At 43.1% G+C, this 9,358-nt stretch overlaps 1 pseudogene; it reads left to right on the top strand.

Annotated features, from left to right (window-relative positions):
* Nucleotides 1–178: 178 nt before the first annotated feature.
* On the top strand, nucleotides 179–8,463 carry LOC138817893 (RNA-binding protein PNO1 pseudogene; annotated as a pseudogene).
* The last annotated feature ends 895 nt before the right edge of the window (nucleotides 8,464–9,358 follow it).

Consider the following 9,358-nt stretch of genomic DNA (forward strand, 5'->3'; position numbering starts at 1 on the left):
AGTCGGCGGGGACCCGCGCGGCCGCGGCGGACCGGAGTTCCTGAGCTGGGGATGCTCGCTAGACCCGTGAGCCCCTGCGCACCGCCTGGACAGGACTCAGCGGTGCCCTGTCGCTACAGGGGCTCCCTGAGGACCCGAGGCTGAGAGGCTGTGGTTTAATGGTAAATTGCAAACGAAGATGATGAAAAATTGGATGAAATATGGTGAAGAACTGGATGAAAAATTAGTGTACACATTGCCAGTTATTATTATTATTATTATTATTATTATTATTAGCAATATTTCTCCCCCAAGGAAATCCACCCCCAGTGACATTCTAGCAAATATCCTGATGAAAACTGCAGATCCAACTCAGCCTCTCCGGTCTCAGTTTCTGATGAATGAAATGTTATCTGGGGTTCTCCGGCGCATTTCTGCAAAGCTGAAAATGTACATCGGAGTGAGTTTTTCTTCTGAGCTAGCCACCTGCTCAACTGGAAGGATCTTTGGATAGATCTTTCGTATAGTACTTAGTCACTACCTTCCCATTGCTTTGATTCAGGCTTTATTGCTTTCTTTTCATTTTCTGCCTTGTCTTCTGTGCGTTTTGGGGGTGGAAACAGAGTCCAACTATGCAGCCCAGGTTGACCTTAGCATCAAATCCTCCCTCCTGAGTGCTGGATTCCCGTTGTGCACCACCACAACCATTTGTGTTTTCTTCCTTGAAACATTGCATTTTAGAAGACTAAAAGGAGCCGGGCGCTGGTGGCTCACGTCTGTAATCCTAGCTACTCAGGAGGCTGAGATCTGAGGGTTGCAGTTAAAAGCCAGCCTGGACAGGACAGAACTACCACAATGAAAGCCCTTTTACATTGAATACATACTAATAAAAAATAAATTGAAGAAATTACACTTCCAAAGAATGACTCAATAGCTGTAGTTCCAGCTACCTGGAGGAGATAGAGTACAGATGGCTGTTCAAAGCCAGCTGGAGAAAAAAAAAAAGTCCAAGAGACTCTGTTAGCAAAATGAGTCCTTTCCCATAGCTTAGTCCATTTCTTGCCCTCTCCACAGCTTGGCATGCTCCCTTCCTAAGCAACACTAGGTCTATGTAGTAAAGGCAGTAAATAATCAACTTCTAACCCCTTTACCTTGGGATGGCACTTCTCTGGGGCAGCTACCACCATATAAGGCAACAAGAGCCCCTTAGAGTGACCTTCAGGTCTGGGCAGCTGCAGGGCCCCTTATCTACTGTTTGGATAGCAGCCATAAATCCTAGTCCGCCATGATGAAGCACCTGGCCCTCCCGTCCACACCAGGGTCTCTACCTCCTAGCCCCTTCTAGCCCCTCCTAAACCTCCTAAGTTATATAGGGCACCCCAGACAATAGCTGGTGCTTCTTCTCATTCCTCCCTTGTGAGGAATCTTGCAGACTCCCTTTCCCAGCAATAAACCTTTCTTTGTTCTCTGTACCTGGATGTCTGCGTGATTCTCTGACAAAGTCTATTAATCTTAATTTTGCTAAGAGACTCATTTTCCAATTGACCAGCAAAACGCAGTACTGAACACCAGGTGCCAGTAGCTCACACCTTAATCTTAGCTACTCAGAAGGCCGAGATTTGAGGATCAAGGTTCAAGGTTAGACCAGACAGGAAAGTCTATGAAACTCTTAGCTCCAATTAACCAGCAAAAGGTGGAAGTGGAACTAGCCCTAAATGGTGCTCAGGAATGATGCCCAGACCCTAGAACTACCCCACCCCCAAAATAAAGTAGAACTCAAGTGGTAGAGCACCAGCCAGCCACCAGATTTTTTTTAGTTTAAGCCTTGAACTGACAATAAAGAAAAAGGTGAAGGAGGAGGAAGAGGAAGAGGAGAAGAACAAAAAGAAAGAATAAGAAAAGGAGGAGGAGGCCGAGCACGGGTGGCTCACGCCTGTAATCCTAGCTACTCAGGAGGCTGAGCTCTGAGGATCACAGGAAAGTCAGTGAAACTCTTTTCTCCAATAAACCACTCAGAAACCTGGAAGTGGGGCTGTGGCTCAAGTGGTAGAGCGCTCGCCTTGAGCTGAAGAGCTGAGGAACAGCACCCAGGACCAGAGTTCAAGCCCCATGACCAACAAAAAAAAAAAAGAAAGAAGGAAAAGGAGGAGGAGAGGGGAGGAGGAGGAGGACAAGAAAGAAAGAGAGAAAGAGAGGAAAGAAAACTAAATTTCCAGCTTGTAGGACATGGCATTGCATTATTGTCCATTCGTCTCTATGATTGTGGGCATGGATCAGTGACTTAATATTTGACATGGCATGTATTAGTGCTTAATGTTGAGAGCAAGAGACCTCCTGGGTCACAGTGGTGGCTATAAAGATATCTATCGGGGAACTCAATAAGCAGGGCAGTCATTGGTATTAGAATTTGAATTTCTGGAACATAATTGAACAGAAACAAGCTATAGAGTTTGGATGGCTTGCCTAAAGTGACTTGTAACAAGCTAGGATATTCCACAGCCTAACAATGCCACTTGCCCCAATGGTTTTGCTGAGGAAAAAGAGACTAAAAGGGAATATCATTAAGGACACACCTGGATCTCCTGTTACTGCTTAGAAAGCACTCTGGACTTCAAGCCTGGAGGCAATGCTGAAGTCCCTATATGACCTTTAGTGAATCACTTAACCTTTTTAAAACTAGCCAAAGGATGACTGCCTTGCTGGCTCCTAGGAAGCTCTGTTGCTGTTGCTCCATAGGGCTGCCAGAGTAATCCATCACCGGATGGTTGGTGGCTGCTCCTCCAGACACTAAGCCACCAGTCCCCAACCTAATGCTTTGTCTTTTCTGCCTTTAATCCCTTCTTCCCCTTCTGTCCTCCATAGGCTATTTTCCATTCTCAACACTCCCAAGCCACACTTGTTTCCTCTCTCCTTCACTTTCCACACCTTCAATTTGCTCTATTAACTAAGAATCAAGATTTTTGCACAAAATGTTAGCTCCTGACCTACAAAGTTACCTTTACAGTACAGACCCTCATTCTTTTATCCTCTGGCTGGCTTGCACACGGAAACCCCCATGCCTAGCACAGTGGGCCTGCAAATGAAGAGCTCAAAAAAAAAAAAAAAAAAAAAAAACACAGGGTGAGAGAAATACAAATACATAGATGATGTTAACATACAGGACCTCAAGCCTAGCACTCACTGGTGGCTCACGCCTGTAATCCTAGCTCCTCAAGAGGCTGTAATCAAAGGATCAAAGTTCAAAGCCAGTTGTAAGGGTAGGAAAGTCTATGAGCTTTTTATCTCTCATTAACCACTAAAGAAAAAAAAAAGCTTGAAGTGGTAGAGGGGGGTAGACAGATGAATAGAAGGGTGCAGGGAGAAAGCAGTCATGAACTTCAATGAATATCCTACAAAATTAAGACAATTGAGGGAAGGGGAGGGGTTGGGAAGGATGGGGTAGAATGATGAAACGAGTGACACTGATCAAGATGTGTTCATAAACTGCTTGGCAAAATGGAAATTCCTTTGAACAACTACTTAAAAACATAATTTTTTTGCAAGTCCAGGGGCTTGAATTCAGGGACTGGACTCTGTCCCTAAGCTTCTTTGTCCTCAAGGCTATTGCTCTACCACTTGAGCCACAGCACCACTTCCAGCTTTTTCTGTTTAGATGTAGTGCTGAGGAATTGAACGCAGGCCTTCATGCATGCAAGGCAAGCACTTTATCATTAAGCCACATTCCCAGCCCAAAAAGATAATTTAAAAAATATATTTTAAGGGGATGGGAAGGTGGCTCAGTGGTAGAGTGCTTGCCTTGCATGCATGAGGCCCTAGGTTCGATTCCTTAGCACCACATAAGAAGAAAAAGCTGGAAGTGGCGCTGTGGCTCAAGTGGTAGAGCGCTAGCCTTGAGCTGAAGAACTGAAGGACAGCACCTGGGCCCAGAGTTCGGGCCCCACGACCAACCGAAAAATAAAATAAAATTAAATTAAATTAAAATTAAAATATATTTTAAATAAAAGTCACGGCAGCTCACTAGCCTTTAGCCACAAAACAAAACAAAAAACCTCAGGCCTAGTGCCCCAAGGTCCTGATATCAAACCACAGGATTGGCACCAAAAGAAAGACACAGAAAAAAATATAGCTCAAAGAACAGACTAGAAAGTCACCTGGTTGACATGAAGTCAAGAAAGTTTCTAAGCAAACTTATTCCAAGGATAAATCTTTAGGAACCCTCACCCCTTAGAAATATAGATCACTGCTGTCAGAATACATGGGTGAACCCAAAGTATTTTGGTTCCAAACAGCAAACACAGCAATGCACGGCCTCTCTGATGCTGGCCCCGCTGGGGATTGTGCAACACCCCCACCCCCCCCACCCCCCCCCCCCACCCGAACATCACAGTAGCCGATCTGGGGTGAGAGCAGGTGTGACGCAGGCAGGAGGGACAGACTGGTCTCATGAAAAAGCAATCCTTTGCAAGGGCAACAGAGTTTCACAATGTGCTGGTTAATGACACCATACAAGAAGTAATTTCACCAAGTGTTAAATGGAGCTACAAATAAAACCTCAAAACATCTTGGACTGAGAACATTAAATATTCTTGTCTGCTGATACAACGTTTGTTAAATAGTACCTCAGGCTTTTTGTTTGTTTTATTCCTTTCCCTTTTTCTCCATCTGAGGATTGAACCCAGGGCTTTGAGCTTGCTTATCAAATGACCTATCATTTGAGCCATGTCCCCAAGACTTGGCTAGAATCAGGTAGAATTTGTATTTGAAATAAATAGATATGCATTTGTATTTTTATCAATCCGTATGGAATAAAAAGAATATTCTTCCAAAGAAATAATAGTTACAGGGCTGGGAATGTGGCTTTGTGGTAGAATATTTGCCTAACATGAATGAAGGTTCAATTTCTTAGTAACATGTAAACAGAAAAAGCCAGCAGTGGTGTTGTGGCTCAAGTGGTAGAGTGCTAGCCTTGAGTAAAAGAAAATCAGGGGGCTGGGAAGGTGGCTCAGTGGTAGAGCACATGCCTTGCATGCCAGAGCCCTGGGTTTGATTCCTCAGCACCACATAAGCAAAAAGAAAAAAGCCAAAAGTGGCGCTGTGGCTCAAGTGGTAGAGCGCTAGCCTTGAGCTGAAGAGCTGAGGGACAGCGCCCAGGCCCAGAGTTCAGGCCCCATGACCAGACCCACAAAAACAAACAAACAAGAAAATCAGGGCCCAAGCCCTGAGTTCAAGCCCCAGAACTGGCCCAAAAAGAAAAGAAAATAAATAATTGTAGGGCTGGGAAGGTGGCTCTGTGGTATAGTGTTTGCCTTGCCTTTATCAGGCCTTGGGTTCAATTCCTCAGCACCACATAAGCAGAAAAAGCTGGAAGTGTCACTAGTTCTTCAGTTCTTCAGCGCTCACTGAGGGACAGCACCCAGGCCCAGAGTTCAGGCTCACAACCAACAAAGAAAGAAAGAAAGAAAGAAAGAAAGAAAGAAAGAAAGAAAGAAAGAAAGAAAGAAAGAAAGAAAGAAAGAAAGAAGGAAAGAAGGAAGGAAGGAAGGAAGGAAGGAAGGAAGGAAGGAAGGAAGGAAGGAAAGAAAGAAAGGAAAGAAAGAAAGAAAGAAAGAAAAGAAAGAAAGAAAGATAACTGCAATGTTTTAAAGGAGGTAAGGGAACTTCTTTCGATTTTCTCTTCCTGTCAGCTATTTTTTGTGTCTTTGTCCTTTTTTTAACTTTTTAAAATTATTATTGTCTTTAAGTAGTTGTACAAAGGAGTTCCCATTCTACAAAACAGTATATGAGTACAAGGTGTCTGATAACATTGTCACCCATCACTCCTAACCCATCCATCCCTTCTCTCACTTTTCTTATCTTTTTTTTTTTTTTGTCGGTCGTGGAGCTTGAACTCTGGGTCTGGGCGCTGTCCCTCAGCTCTTCAGCTCAAAGCGAGCGCTCTACCACTTGAGCTACAGCACCACTTCCGGTTTTCTGGTGGTTTATTGGAGATAGGAGTCTCACGGTCTTTCCTACTCCGGCTGGCTTTGAACCGTGATCCTCAGATCTCAGCTTCCTGAGTAGCTAGGATTACAGGCATGAGCCACCAGTGCCCGGCCTTTTTTTAAAATTGAGATTAGGTGATTACATAAATTTCACATATTTCACAGTATTGTGGAATAGTGATACTTAAAGTCACAAACACATTTTCACCTTCACAAGGCAAATTGCCATTATCATGGTCTATAAAGTTTGTGATTTCTATGAGCTTTGACAATACAGATTATTTCTTCCACATCAGGTGATGTTTACACTTCTTTCCTAGGCTTAGTGTAGGCTGTTCCCTCTTTCCCTCTCATTTCTCCCTTCCCATTGCTGTCTTTGGTTGCTTAGTTCTTTTTCTTCTATGTCCAGTGCAGCTGATGGGCCCCTTTGTTGTATGTTGCTGTTTCCCACTTATTCTGCATGTTTTTTGACAGGGTCTCATTATTTATCCCAGGCTGGCCTTAAACTCTCTATGTAGTCCACAGTAGCTTTGAGCTCACTTTTGTCCAGGATCACAACTGTACCCAGATCACCTTTTCCACAATTCCATTTCTCTTCTGATCTTTTTTATTTACCTATTCCTCTGGGACCCTTAGTATACTAATGAATCTGCACACTGCTTCAGGTCAGTAACAAGCCATCTTTAGCACCTGTCCATGCTAAATCTTTCCTCCATCCTAAATGCTGAAGGGTACAGAAATCTCCATGCAAGTAGAGAAGAAAGACAGAAGTAATTATAATTCTGGATGCATGAACAAGAGGAGAATGGAAAGGGTGATGTGCTAGTAGTCATTATTTAGTCACTGTGACCTGAGGCAATAAACACAAAAGCAGGATTTGTTTTTGCTCAGCACTGTAGAGATCTCCATCAATAATTGGTTTTCTTCATTGTGTCTGAATCTGTAGTGAGTCAGAAAATCATGAGGGGGGAGAGGTATGGGGGGGGCAAAGGTGCTTGCCTCCTGGCAGCCAGGAAACAGGGAAGAAAGAAGGGAGGGACAGAGGATAGGAAGAAAGAAGAAGGGAGAGAGGGAGCAAAGAAAGGAGTGAGGAAAGAAGGAAGGGAGGGAGGGAAAGAGTTGAGAGAGGGACAGTTTCTCCATAGCCTAATGACTTAGCTTCCTCCTGCTAGGCCCTAGCTCCTAGAAGTTCCACCACCTCCCCAGATATGACAAAAGTACATTATATGCATGTATAAAGATGTTGTAATGGGGGCTGGGAAGGTGGCTTAGTGGTAGAGCACTTGCCTTGCATGCATGAGGCCCTGGGTTTGATTCCTCAGCACCACATAAGCAAAAAAGAAAAAAGCTGGAAGTGGTGCTGTGGCTCAAGTGGTAGAGTGCTAGCCTTGAGCTGAAGAGCTGAGGGACAGTGTTTAGGCCCAGAGGTCAGGCCCCATGACCGGACCCAAAAAAAAAAAGAAAGAAAGAAAGAAACAGTGGCCCATGACAAGCCCCATGACAAAAAAAAATGTTGTGATGAAACCCTTTACCGTATATAATTTAATATATGCCAATAAATAAATGTATCTGGGAAAGTTTATAAATTTAAAAATAAAGATTTCTCAGTGGAGATGGCATAGATGAAGATACAGGACAGGACGCTGGGGCCTAGGATGTCTCTACCCAGATCACCCCTGAGGGTGGCTGGCCGACATGCTTAGTAGCTATATTCCGCAGGAGAGCACAGAGGATCAACTGCATTGACAAGGAGGAGGCCTGGTCAGCCAGAGGCGAGATTTTCCTCCCCTTGCTTGGGATAGATTCCTGAATGGGAAAGAAGAAAGACAGACAATTTCAGTCCCTGCTAATAGATACACACTCTTAAAACTGAATGGAGATAATTACTTCTATTGTAAAACATTTGGGAGTTTAAATATGCTTTCACTTGAAATCAAGGAATGTAGAAATCAGAACTTGTGAGGAAACCAAGGATTTAGTGCTCTGACAAAAGCAGCTGATTTTGTGAAGGGTTTCAGGAAGAGGGCGCACTTTCTCTCATCAGGCTGGAAGATCACTTTCTAGAGACTTTTGAAATGTAAGACGGTACGCCCTTAAAGGAGATGATTTGTCAAGGGCAGTAGGAGGAATTACTAGCAAAGGAAGAAAGAAACCAAAATTCATCATCGAGAATATAACACGGACATGGATAGTTTGGGCTGATGTGAAAGTTCACATCCTTGGGTCTTTCCAAAACATTAAAATGGCAATAACCGCCATCTGCAAACTCATCCTGGGAAATCCTCCAATGAAGATTTATGTTAATAGTCAAACCATGGCCAGTAGAACAGAAATCGATTTTGATTTCAAATCAGAGACTTTTTATCTTCTCTTTGGACTTGAAAGAACAAAGGCTTACACTTTGCCAGTGTTCATACCAAACCATGTGGAGGATATTTCAGTTACTTTAAGCCTGGGTCCCTTCCTTCATTCTCAGAAGCATAAATGGAAAGGGAAGGTTTAGTAATATTCACACTCAACAGCTTATAAAAGAAATATCAAAATCTAATACAGTTACAGGTTAAATATAATTGCATATTTCTCACTTTAAGTCATGTGTAGCAGATTTACAGTTTAGAATCCTCCCATTTATAGAAGACTTCTTGCTTACATCTTTCATATGAATTTTTTTTGGGGGGTGCAGTCGTGAGGCCTGAACTCTGGGCCTGGGCGCTGTCCCTCAGCTCTTCAGCTCAAGGCTAGCGCTCTACCACTTGAGCCACAGCACCACTTCCAGCTTTTTTCTTTTTGCTTATGTGGTGCTGAGGAATCAAACCCAGGGCCTCATGCTTGCAAGGCAAGCGCTCTACCACTGAGCCACCTTCCCAGCCCCTTTCATATGAATTTTTAAGCTTACTTAAACATTTATGAACAGTAAATTGTAATGAAAAGAATTATCTCAGAACCCCAAGAGGCATGGCCCTTTTTTAATTCCTGCAATTGGTGAATACTGTAGAATCAGATCATAAGCAGCAGCTCTGGCTATGCAGTTATGAACCAACTAGCAAGAACTGATCTTTGTGCCTGTTTTGTAATTTGTACAATGGAAGACTTGCATCATAATAGTGATATAAGGAAAGTTTTTTTTCAAATAAGTATTTCATGGAAGTACTCATATATTACAAATGTTGGACAATATTTCTCCTCAATAGTAAAGGTGAGGTGGTAAGAAATGTTTCTAACCCAGGAACTGTGTTCTTCAAATGTAGTAGATCCTTTTTAACTAGTGTCTGCCTATTTCAATATAATGTGCTCATTTTTAGAATGGAAGAAATAGTTTATTAAATATGATTTGATGCTACAAACATAAGTAAATAAAAGATTTCCCCCTGTCCCCAATAGATAACACAGGTTGGATT

The sequence above is a fragment of the Dipodomys merriami genome, unplaced genomic scaffold (genome assembly GCF_024711535.1).
Source record: "Dipodomys merriami isolate MVZ:Mamm:240054 unplaced genomic scaffold, mDipMer1.0.p SCAF_700, whole genome shotgun sequence".
Classification (NCBI taxonomy): domain Eukaryota; kingdom Metazoa; phylum Chordata; class Mammalia; order Rodentia; family Heteromyidae; genus Dipodomys; species Dipodomys merriami.